This window comes from Bombina bombina, chromosome 3 (assembly GCF_027579735.1).
Source record: "Bombina bombina isolate aBomBom1 chromosome 3, aBomBom1.pri, whole genome shotgun sequence".
NCBI lineage: Eukaryota > Metazoa > Chordata > Amphibia > Anura > Bombinatoridae > Bombina > Bombina bombina.
The window spans coordinates 86,840,037-86,852,305 of record NC_069501.1 but is presented as its reverse complement, the minus strand read 5'-3'; the positions used below and the strand labels follow the sequence as shown (position 1 = coordinate 86,852,305).

At 42.1% G+C, this 12,269-nt stretch overlaps 1 protein-coding gene across 1 annotated transcript in view; it reads left to right on the top strand.

Annotated features, from left to right (window-relative positions):
* The window catches only part of LOC128652910 (interferon-induced GTP-binding protein Mx1), a 194,161-nt gene that overhangs the window by 180,128 nt on the left and 1,764 nt on the right, over positions 1-12,269 (top strand). The gene's annotated exons all lie outside the window — the stretch shown is intronic.

Here is a 12,269-nt window from a genome sequence, read left to right as displayed (position 1 = left end):
ACCCCCTCCAGACAACTCCGCTCTGCCGACCAAGCACTCGCAGTCATCCCCCGCATCAAGAAAAAAACAGCTGGAGGTAAATCCTTCTCCTATATGGCAGCAAGGTCATGGAACTCCCTCCTGCTGCACCTCAGACAATCCACCTCCCTTACAAACTTCAGGAAGGACCTCAAGACCTGGCTCTTCAACTGAATCGTCTTCCTTTAGCCCCCCTCTCCCCCCTCCCATAGCGCCTTGAGACCCTCATGGGTGATTAGCTTGCGCTTTACAAGTACCCAATAGAATAGAATAGAATAGAAGTCTTCATTCATATGGCATCTTCTATCTTCAACCTTCCGACGCGGAGCGGCTCCATCTTCAAGACATCCGGCGCGGAGCATCCTCTTCAATCGATGGCTTCTTCGGAATGAATGTACCTTTAAGTGACATCATCCAAGATGGTGTCCCTTAGATTCTGATTGGCTGATAGAATTCTATCAGCCAATCGGAATTAAGGTAGAAAAAATCCTATTGGCTGATCTAATCAGCCAATAGGATTGAGCTTGCATTCTATTCGCTGATTGGAACAGACAATAGAATGCCAGCTCAATCCTATTGGCTGATTGCATCAGCCAATAGGATTTTTTCTACCTTAGTTCCGATTTGCTGATAGAATTCTATCAGCTAATCAGAATCTAAGGGACGCCATCTTTGATGAAATCACTTAGAGAAACATTCATTCCGAAGAACCCGTCGATTGAAGAGGATGCTCCGTGTCGGATGTCTTGAAGATGGAGCCTCTCCGCATCGGAAGGATGAAGATAGAAGATGCCATCTGAATGAAGACTTCTGCCCATCTGGAGGACCACTTCCGCCCATCTGGAGGACCACTTCTGCCGGCTTCGTTGAGGACATCTTGCCGCTTGGATGAAGACTTCTCCCGGTAAGTGAATCTTCAGGGGTTAATGTTAAGATTTTTTAAGGGTGTATTGGGTGGGTTTATTTTTTAGGTTAGGGCTTTGGGCAGCAATAGAGCTAAATGCTCTTTTAAGGACAATGCCCATCCAAATGCCCTTTTCAGGGCAATGGGGAGCTTAGGTTTATTTAGTTAGGCTTTTATTTGGGGGGTTGCTTGTGTGGGTGGTGGGTTTTACTGTTGGGGGGGTTGTTTGTATTTTTTTTTTACTGGTAAAAGAGCTGATTTATTTGGGACAATGTCCCGCAAAAGGCCCTTTTATGGGCTATTGATAGTTTAGTTTAGGCTAGGGTTTTTTTTTTATTTTGGGGGGGCTTTTTTATTTTGATAGGGCTATTAGATTAGGTGTAATTAGTTTAAAGATCTTGTAAAAATCTTGTAATTTGTTTTTTATTTTCTGTAATTAAGTGTTTTTTTTTTGTGGCAATTTAGCGAATTTTATTTAATTTATTTAATTGTATTTAATTTAGGGAATTTATTTAATTGTAGTGTAGTGTTAGGTTTTATTGTAACTTAGGTTAGGTTTTATTTTACAGGTAAATTTGTATTTATTTTAGCTAGGTAGTTATTAAATAGTTAATAACTATTTAGTAACTATTCTACCTAGTTAAAATAAATACAAACTTGCCTGTAAAATAAAACTAAACCCTAAGCTAGATACAATGTAACTATTAGATATATTGTAGCTTGCTTAGGGTTTATTTTATAGGTAAGTATTTAGTTTTAAATAGGAATAATTTAGGTAATGAAAGTAATTTGTATTTATATTTATTTAAATTATATTTAATTTAGGGGGTGTTAGGGTTAGGGTTAGACTTAGGTTAAGGGGTTAATACATTTAGAATAGTGGCGGCGACGTTTAGGGCAGCAGATTAGGGGTTAATAAATATAGGTAGGTTGTGGCAACATTGGGGGAGGGAGATTATAGGTTAATAAATATAATGTAGGTGTCGGCGATGTTGGGGGCAGCAGATTAGGGGTTAATAAGTTTAATGTAGGAGGTCGGCTATGTCCGGAGCGGCAGATTAGGGGTTAATAAATATAATGCAGGTGTCGGCGATGTCGGGGGCAGCAGATTAGGGGTTAATAAGTGTAAGATTAGGGGTGTTTAGACTTGGGTTAATGTTAAGGTGTTAGGTGTAAACATAAAATGTGTTTCCCCATAGGAATCAATGGGGCTGCGTTACTGAGATTTACGCTGCTTTTTGGCAGGTGTTAGACTTTTTCTCAGCCGGCTCTCCACATTGATATCTATGGGGAAATCATGCACGAGCACGTATAACCAGCTCACCACTGACTTAAGCAGCACTTGTATTGGAGTGCAGTGTGGAGTGTAATTTTGCTCTACGTTTACTTCTTGCCTGTTAATGCCGGGTTGATAAAAACCATAATACCAGCGCTGCAGGTAAGTGAGCGGTGAGAAATAACTGCACGTTAGCACCACACCCCTCATAACGCAAAACTCGTAATCTAGGCAAATTTTTGGTGAAGAATTTTGTTATGATTTTTGTAAAATATGAATTTAATTGTGCACTATTGTAAAGTACGCATCTCCTCCCCATAAGAACATGCAATATACGCCCCTTAGTGAGACACGCTGTTTTATTATAAAAAGTGGCTTTAGGTCATTCCACCAGGGAAATAGGACTGCTGAGCATTCTTAAATAATCTTGTCAGCCCAGAGACCTTTAGATCATTGTGCCCTAAGTGTTACTAGCTACCAAGAATGGAAAAAAAATCCTTCTCTTATGGGTTTGTTTTGTGTGGAAGTCTAGGGGTGTTAGAATACTGTTTTGTGTAGTCAATGGGGTAAAATATCTGCTCTGTTGTGCGTGTCTTGTTGTGTGTATGCTACTGGCAGTTAAAAGGGGTCTATTGACTGCTGTGTGTGTGATCCTGGTAACCAAAGAGGGGAAATAATTGATTTGTGTGTTACTGGCAGCAATCAGGATAAAATGGCTGCTCAGTTAAGGTAGAGGTTTGTGTGACCCTAACTTCTTAGTGTGCCCAGTCGCCAACAGATTGCCCAGTATATTTGTGGGGGAGATCTGGAAACCCTAGGGGTGCATAAGGGTGAAAAACCACCACAGACTTTCAGGTAGTACCCCTCTTATGCTGAGGAGGAAGGAGAAAATAACCCTTCCTTACAACTGTTTATTCTGCCTATACATGCCCACCAACCACCTAGCCACACCTCTAACTACCCAGTAATTGAATTGAACCACCAACTCTGTCCAAAAAAACTTGCCCCACCCACACTGTTCCCTCCACTGAACACCTGCAACTCTGTATACTTGATTTACTTACTAACTCATTCATTCATAAATCTGCTACGGAACATGCTTTCTCTCACCTAATCAAAAATTTCCAGGTGCTTGCCTGGTCAAAGTCTGGTGCCAGAGCATGTGCAGTATAATTATGCTACAGCATCTGACAAAAGCTTTTCACAAATTACTACATTTTCACATTCCTTTTAGATTTTCTGGGGATGATGAAACCAGTCCCTGAAAAAAATGGGCAATCCTGTTAAAAAGGGGATAACTGGTCACCCTAGTCTAGAGCCTATTCAGACTGTTATTAAAAGTGATAAAACCACAGCATAGAGACATCCCTCATGCTATCAGTAGGGGTTCAGGATTCATCATACTTGAGCAGCTCAAGCACTGCAACAGCTCCCAAGTAATAGTGGCAGTTATATGTTTCTATAGGAGCCACTAGAGCTATGTATAGCAGCATGCTATGTAAATTCAGTTTTAAATCTACTTTTAGTAAGAATCCTACCACTGATCATATCTTCATCACAATTATAGGGATAGGAAAGTCAAAATTAAACCTCCATGATTCAGATAGAACATGTCTTTTTAATAAACTTTTAAATTAACTTCTATTTTCAGATGTGCTTAGTTTTCTTTGTATCCCTTGTTGAAAAAGAATAAGTACATATCCTACACGAGTGGGAGCTAGCTGCTGGTTGGTGTCTGCAAACATTTATCTCTTGTTATTGGCTAACTAGATGTGTTTATCTAGCTGCCAGTAGTACAATGGTGTTCCTTTAAGAAAGGATAACAAGATAATGAAGCAAAGTTGATAATAGAAGTAAACTGAAAAGTTGTTTAACCCCTTAAGGACCGGGCATTTCAGACTAAAACTTCTTCAAAAGACCAGAGCATTTTTACCATTACTACATTTAAACATGAATAGAGCCTTTTTTATATTTACCTATCAAAACTATATATATATATATATATATTAGTAGACAACCCAAAGTATTGATCTAGGCCCATTTTGGTATATTTAATGCCACCAAAAAAATTGTTTACTTTTTCACAAACTTTAGGTTTCTCAATGAAATTATTTACAAACAGTTTGTGCAATTATGGCACAAATGTTTGTAAATGCTTCTCTGGGATCCCCTTTGTTCAAAAATAGCAGACATAAATGGCTTTGCCATTGCTTTTTGGTAATTAGAAGGCCGCTAATTGCAGCTGCGCACCACACTTTTATTATTCCCAGCAGTGAAGGGGTTAATCATGTAGCTTGTAAGGTTAATTTTAGCTTTAGTGTAGAGATTACCCTCCCACCTGACACTTCCCACCCCCTGATCCCTCTCAAACAGCTCTCTTCCCTCCCCCACCCCCAATGGTAACTCCATCTTAAATTAAGTACTGGCAGACAGTCTGCCAGTATGCAGTTTTACACTTCTTTTTATTATTATATTATTATTATTATTATTATTATTGTCCTTAGTGTAGGATTATCCCCTTACCTTCCCACCTCCCTGATCCCTACCAAAAAGCTCTCTAACCCTCCCCCTTCTAACTAATTCGCTCCATCTTAGGTACTGGCAGCTGTCTGCCAGTACCCAGATTTCTATTATTTTTAATTTATTTTAATAAAAAAAAAAATATGTAGTGTAGCTGCCCAACTCTCCCCCCTCCCTCATTTACCCCCTCTAAGATTCTTTCCCTACCCTCTAATCGTCCCCTCCACCATAGGATCCCTCTACCTACTTCTTCCTTCTCATTCTCATTCTCCCTCCTTCCCCCTCCCTGCTGCTCTCAGAGTTTCATTCTTGGGGCATGTAGAAATATCGCAATATTGCTACTTTTAGCGAGATTGTGACAAAGATAGACCCAGGACAACAGTTTTGTACAGGCTATGGCACTGGCTGTTAAGGGGTTAATTTAAATTTAATAAAAAAATATATATATATTTTTACTGAGTGCCTCGACCCTTCAAGGCACTCAGCACGCTATCCGCAAGCATCTGAAGCGATCGAATGCTTCTGATGCACTAAACTGTCAAGTTTTTCAGCTCTGAAGCATCCCGGCAGTTTACTTATGTATTGCACAATGCCTCAATATCGAGGCATTGTGGAAATATGGTAAGAGTGGCTGAAGCGGTCACCGTTCGCTTCCAGTGCTCTTTTCTCTTACATGGTGTATCCAGTCCACGAATTCATCCTTACTTGTGGGATATTCTCATTCCCTACAGGAAGTGGCAAAGAGAGCACACAGCAGAGCTGTCCATATAGCTCCCCCTCAGGCTCCGCCCCCCAGTCATTCTCTTTGCCGCTCTAACAAGTAGCATCTCCACGTGAGGGTAAAGTGAATGTGGTGTTAGATTTGTAGTTTTTATTTCTTCAATCAAAAGTTTGTTATTTTAAAATAGTGCCGGTTTGTACTATTTACTCTGTGGCAGAAAGTGATGAAGATTTCTGCTGAGAGGAAAACGATTTTAGCATGTTGTAACTAAAATCCATTGCTGTTCCCACACAGGACTGTTGAGCATCAGAAAACTTCAGTTGGGGGGAACAGTTTGCAGGCTTAACTGCTTTGAGGTATGTTTCAGTCATTTTTTCTAGTCAAGACTTAGTAATGCTAGAAGACTGACAAGAATCCCCATGTGGGAAAGGTAAGCCATATTCTGAGACTTAGTATAGAAGGAAGGCTTATTTGAAAGGGCTCAAACACTGGTGGACACTGTTAAGGGGCAATCGATTATTGTTTTACAAAAATCTGATATTTATACAAGTTTATATTACATTTAAAACACTTTTTTGGGGTTTATTCCGCATGGCATCTATTTAGACACCTATTTTGGCTTGGGAAGGCCCCACATTCCCAGAGTGAAGAGGGAGGGGGCCTGAAATTCGCGCCTCAGTTGCGCAGTTGATTTTACAGACAGCTTCATGCAGCTCCATGTGAAGAGTCCAGAGATTACTTGAGGACTTCAGAGAGGCTTATTTTCGATTAAAACTAATCCCCAAGGAAGGTAGGGCCACAGCAGAGGCTGTGGCATGGTGCTATAGTTTTGCTAACCGGTTGCCAGCTTTAATTTGCTCCGGTTTGGGCAGTAAGGGGTTAATCGACTTGAAATTTACTGTGCAATCATTTCAAAGCATTAGGATCATATGGTGAAAATTTCATAAAGATTGGATGATTTTTGGAGATTTAGTAAAAAAGTGTGCGCTTTTTATTATTTAAAGGCACAGTACCGTTTTTTCAAAATTTGTATTTTACTGTATTTGAGTGCTGTCTAAGTCTGTTTAACATGTCTGAGCCTACAGATAGACCTTGTCCTATGTATTTAATAGCCATGGCGGTACCCCCTTTACATTTGTGTTTAAAGTGTGCTAAGGTATCTAAACATTTTAAAGACCATGCAGTGACACTTAAAAATGTAGCCCAAGATGATTCTTTAACGGAAGGTAACGAGGATAGTCCTCCTTCCTCTGCCCATGTGTCGACACCAGTTACGCCTGCGCAAGCGATGCCTAGTACCTCTAGCGCATTGGGCCCTATTACATTACAACAATTAGCAGCAGTCATGGATAATTCCCTTGCGGCATTTCTATCCAAACTGCCAGTTTTTCCTAAAAAGCGTGATAGCTCAGTTTTAAGAACAGAGGATGAGCAATCAGAAGTTTTGGATGATTTATCTGTTGTACCCTCACAACACTCTGAAGTGGCAGTGAGGGATGTACTGTCTGAGGGAGAAATTTCTGACACAGGAAAGGTTTCTCAGCGGGCAGAATCAGATTCCTTAGCGTTTAAATTTAAGCTGGAACACCTCCGCGTACTGCTTAAGGAGGTTTTAGCTACGCTGGATGATTGTGACCCCATGGTGGTCCCAGAAAAATTGTGTAAAATGGACAAGTTTCTAGAAGTCCCTGTATACACTGATGCGTTTCCGATCCCGAAGAGGGTGGCGGATATTGTGACTAGGGAGTGGGAGAGACCAGGTGTACCTTTTGTTCCCCCCCCTCTCTTTAAGAAAATGTTCCCCATAACTGACCCCAGGCGGGACGCATGGCAGCCGGTCCCTAAGGTAGAGGGAGCAGTTTCCACACTAGCCAAACGCACAACCATACCAATAGAAGACAGTTGTGCTTTCAAAGATCCTATGGATAAAAAATTAGAACGTTTACTAAAGAAGATATTTGTTCAACAAGGTTTCCTTCTTCAACTGATTGCCTGCATTATTCCTGTAACTACTGCAGCGGCTTTTTGGTTTGAGGCGCTGGAGGAGTCGCTCCAGAGGGAGACTTCATATGACGAAGTCATGGATAGAATTCATGCTCTAAAGCTGGCTAATTCTTTTATCACAGATGCCGCTTTACAATTAGCTAAGTTAGCGGCGAAAAATTCTGGTTTTGCCATTATGGCACGAAGAGCGCTTTGGCTCAAATCATGGTCGGCTGACGTGTCGTCCAAAACAAAACTATTAAATATTCCTTTCAAGGGAAAGACCCTATTCAGCCCAGAATTGAAAAATATTATTTCGGATATCACTGGGGGAAAGGGCCATGCCCTTCCACAAGATAGACCGTTTAAGGCCAAAAACAAGGCTAATTTTCGCTCCTTTCGCAACTTCAGGAGTGGACCTGCTTCAACCTCTGCAACCGCAAAGCAAGAGGGAAACGCTTCCCAGCCCAAAGCAACCTGGAAGCCTTTGCAGGGCTGGAACAAGGGTAAACAGGCCAAGAAGCCTGCAGCTGCTACCAAGACAGCATGAAGGGGTAGCCCCCGATCCGGGACCGGATCTGGTAGGGGGCAGACTTTCTCTCTTTGCTCAGGCTTGGGCAAGAGATGTTCCAGATCCCTGGGCATTAGAAATTGTGGCTCAGGGGTATCTTCTAGAATTCAAGGACTCTCCTCCAAGGGGAAGGTTCCACATTTCTCGTTTGTCTTCAGACCAGACAAAGAAGCAGGCGTTCTTACGCTGTGTAGAAGATCTTCTAAAGATGGGAGTGATACACCCAGTTCCAATTGCAGAACAAGGACTGGGATTTTACTCAAACCTGTTTGTAGTTCCCAAAAAGGAAGGAACTTTCAGGCCAATCCTGGATCTAAAAATTCTAAACAAATTCCTCAGAGTTCCATCTTTCAAAATGGAAACCATTCGGACAATCTTACCGATGATTCAGGAAGGCCAATATATGACTACCGTGGATCTAAAGGATGCGTACCTACATATTCCTATCCACAAAGATCATCATCAGTTCCTAAGGTTCGCTTTTCTGGACACGCATTACCAGTTCGTGGCCCTTCCTTTCGGGTTGGCCACCGCTCCCAGAATTTTCACAAAGGTGCTAGGGTCCCTTCTAGCGGTACTAAGACTGCGGGGCATTGCAGTAGCACCTTACCTAGACGACATCTTAATACAGGCGTCGTCTTTTCACAGAGCCAAGGCTCATATGGACATTGTTCTGGCCTTTCTAAGGTTTCACGGGTGGAAGGTGAACGTAGAAAAGAGTTCTCTGTCCCCGCTCACAAGGGTTCCCTTCCTGGGAACACTAATAGACTCGGTAGAAATGAAAATATTTCTGACAGAGGTCAGGAAGTCAAAGATTTTAACTACTTGCCGAGTTCTTCATTCCATTCCTCGGCCTTCTGTGGCTCAGTGCATGGAGGTAATCGGATTAATGGTTGCGGCAATGGACGTTGTCCCTTTTGCCTGAATTTATCTCAGACCACTACAACTGTGCATGCTCAAACAGTGGAATGGGGATTATGCAGATTTGTCTCCTCAAATACAAATGGACCAGAAAACCAGAGACTCTCTTCTCTGGTGGTTGTCTCAGGATCACCTGTCTCAGGGAATGTGTTTCCGCAGACCGGAGTGGATCATTGTCACGACCGATGCCAGTCTGTTAGGCTGGGGTGCAGTCTGGGACTCCCTGAAAGCTCAGGGCCTATGGTCTCGGGAAGAATCTCTTCTCCCGATAAACATTTTGGAACTGAGAGCGATATTCAATACGCTCCAGGCATGGCCTCAACTAGCGGAGGCCAAATTCATCAGATTTCAGTCAGACAACATCACGACTGTAGCGTACATCAATCATCAGGGAGGAACAAAGAGTTCACTAGCGATGAAGGAAGTAACCAAGATCATCAAATGGGCGGAGGATCACTCCTGCCACCTATCTGCAATTCACATCCCAGGAGTAGACAACTGGGAGGCGGATTTTCTGAGTCGTTAGACTTTTCACCCGGGGGAGTGGGAACTCCACCCAGAGGTTTTTGCTTAGCTGACCCAGCTATGGGGCATTCCAGAATTGGATCTCATGGCGTCCCGTCAGAACACCAAACTTCCCCTTTACGGATCCAGGTCCAGGGATCCCAAGGCGGCATTGATAGATGCTCTAGTAGCGCGTTGGTCCTTCAGTCTAGCTTATGTCTTTCCACCGTTTCCTCTTCTCCCTCGGCTAGTAGCCAGAATCAAACAGGAGAAGGCTTCGGTAATTCTGATAGCGCCTGCATGGCCATGCAGGACTTGGTATGCAGACCTAGTGGACATGTCATCTGTTCCACCATGGAAACTGCCATCGAGGCAGGATCTTCTAATACAGGGTCCATTCAAGCACCCAAATCTAGTTTCTCTGCAACTGACTGCTTGGAGATTGAACGCTTAATTCTAGCTAAGCGTGGGTTCTCTGAATCAGTTATAGATACTCTGATCCAGGCCAGAAAGCCTGTCACCAGGAAAATTTACCATAAGATATGGCGGAAATATCTTTATTGGTGTGAATCCAAGGGTTACTCGTGGAGTAAGATTAGGATTCCAAGGATATTGTCTTTTCTCCAAGAAGGATTGGAGAAAGGATTGTCAGCTAGTTCCTTAAAGGGACAGATATCTGCTCTGTCTATCCTGCTACACAAGCGTCTGGCAGCAGTACCAGACGTTCAGGCGTTTGCACAGGCTCTAGTTAGAATCAAGCCTGTCTATAAACCTGTGGCTCCTCCATGGAGTCTAAATTTAGTTCTTTCAGTTCTTCAAGGGGTTCCGTTTGAACCTTTACATTCCATAGATATTAAGTTATTATCTTGGAAAGTTTTGTTTTTGGTAGCTCTTTCTTCTGCTCGAAGAGTTTCAGAATTGCCTGCTTTGCAGTGTAATTCACCCTATCTGTTGTTCCATGCAGATAAGGTTGTTTTGCGTACCAAACCTGGTTTCCTTCCAAAAGTGGTTTCTAATAAGAATATTAACCAGGAAATCATTGTTCCTTCTCTGTGCCCTAATCCAGTTTCTAAGAAGGAACGACTGTTACACAATCTTGATGTGGTTCGTGCTTTAAATTCTATTTAAATGCAACTAAAGATTTCAGACAAACATCATCCTTGTTTGTTGTCTATTCTGGTAAGAGGAGAGGTCAGAAAGCGACTGCTACCTCTCTTTCCTTCTGGCTGAAAAGCATCATCCGATTGGCTTATGAGACTGCTGGACAGCAGCCTCCTGAACGAATTACAGCTCATTCCACCAGATCTGTGGCTTCCACATGGGCTTTCAAGAATGAGGCTTCTGTTGAACAGATTTGTAAGGCAGCGACTGGGTCTTCACTGCATACTTTTGCCAAATTTTACAAATTCGATACTTTTGCTTCTTCGGAGGCTATTTTTGGGAGAAAGGTTTTGCAAGCAGTGGTGCCTTCCGTTTAGGTTACCTGACTTGTTCCCTCCCTTCATCCGTGTCCTAAAGCTTTGGTATTGGTATCCCACAAGTAAGGATGAATCCGTGGACTGGATACACCATGTAAGAGAAAACAGAATTTATGCTTACCTGATAAATTACTTTATCTTACGGTGTATCCAGTCCATGGCCCGCCCTGGCAATTAAGTCAGGTTCAAATTTATTTTTGTAAAACTACAGTCACCACTGCACCCTATGGTTTCTCCTTTTTCTCCTAACCGTCGGTCAAATGACTGGGGGGGCAGAGCCTGAGGGGGAGCTATATGGACAGCTCTGCTGTGTGCTCTCTTTGCCACTTCCTGTAGGGAATGAGAATATCCCACAAGTAAGGATGAATCCGTGGACTGGATACACCGCAAGAAAAAGTAATTTATCAGGTAAGCATAAATTCTGTTTTTCCTGAGGATGTACCAGGTAAGTGACAATTGCGGGATGTACCTGGTATGACTCTAGTTATTAAGGGGTTAAAATTGTATGTTCTATCTAAATCATGGAAGAAATTGTTGGGATTTCCTGTCCCTTTAACTCTAATTGTTACCCTCTCCTCACATAATGAATCATATCTGCAACTGACCCATTCCTCACCACAGTTAACCCTTACTTCAACCAGTACAAGTTAAAGGGGCAGTATACACCAATTTTCATTTAACTGCATGTAATAGACACTACTATAAAGAAGACTATGCTCAGATACTGATATACAAATCCAGTGTAAAACCTTTTAAAAACTTACTTAGAGGCTCCCAATTTAAAACTGTTAATGAGATAAGCCTGGGACACCCACTGAAAGGGAACGATAGCAGAACCTCCCCCCTGCATATGAAACGACCCATTATACAAACAGAAACAGTCTAAAGTATGTATACATCAATATACATCTAAAACTTTGGGGCTTGGTTAGGAGTCTGAAAATTGGCACAATGTTATTTAAAAATAAGCAAAACTATATAAATGGATAATTTACAAAACGTTTATGCAAAGAAAAATCTAGTGTACAATGTCCCTTTAAACCTGTTCATACCTGCTCCAGTCCCTACTGCAGTTAATCCTAATTTGGACTTTGTATCTACTTTAGTACCCCCAACATCCAACAGAACCCCTATGTGACCACACCTACCACAGATAAGTCCCTTTTGATGACCCACCCCTACAAAACCCACTCTACATAAAATTCCTTTCCCCACTGCAAATAACGCCAATAATTCTAACCTCCTTTCAGTCCCCATAGACAATTATTGTCTATGGGGTAGATTTATCATAGTGCGAGTGGACATGATACGATGTGTAGCGTATCATGTCTGCTGCACATCGATAAATGCAGACAGCATACGCTGTCAACATT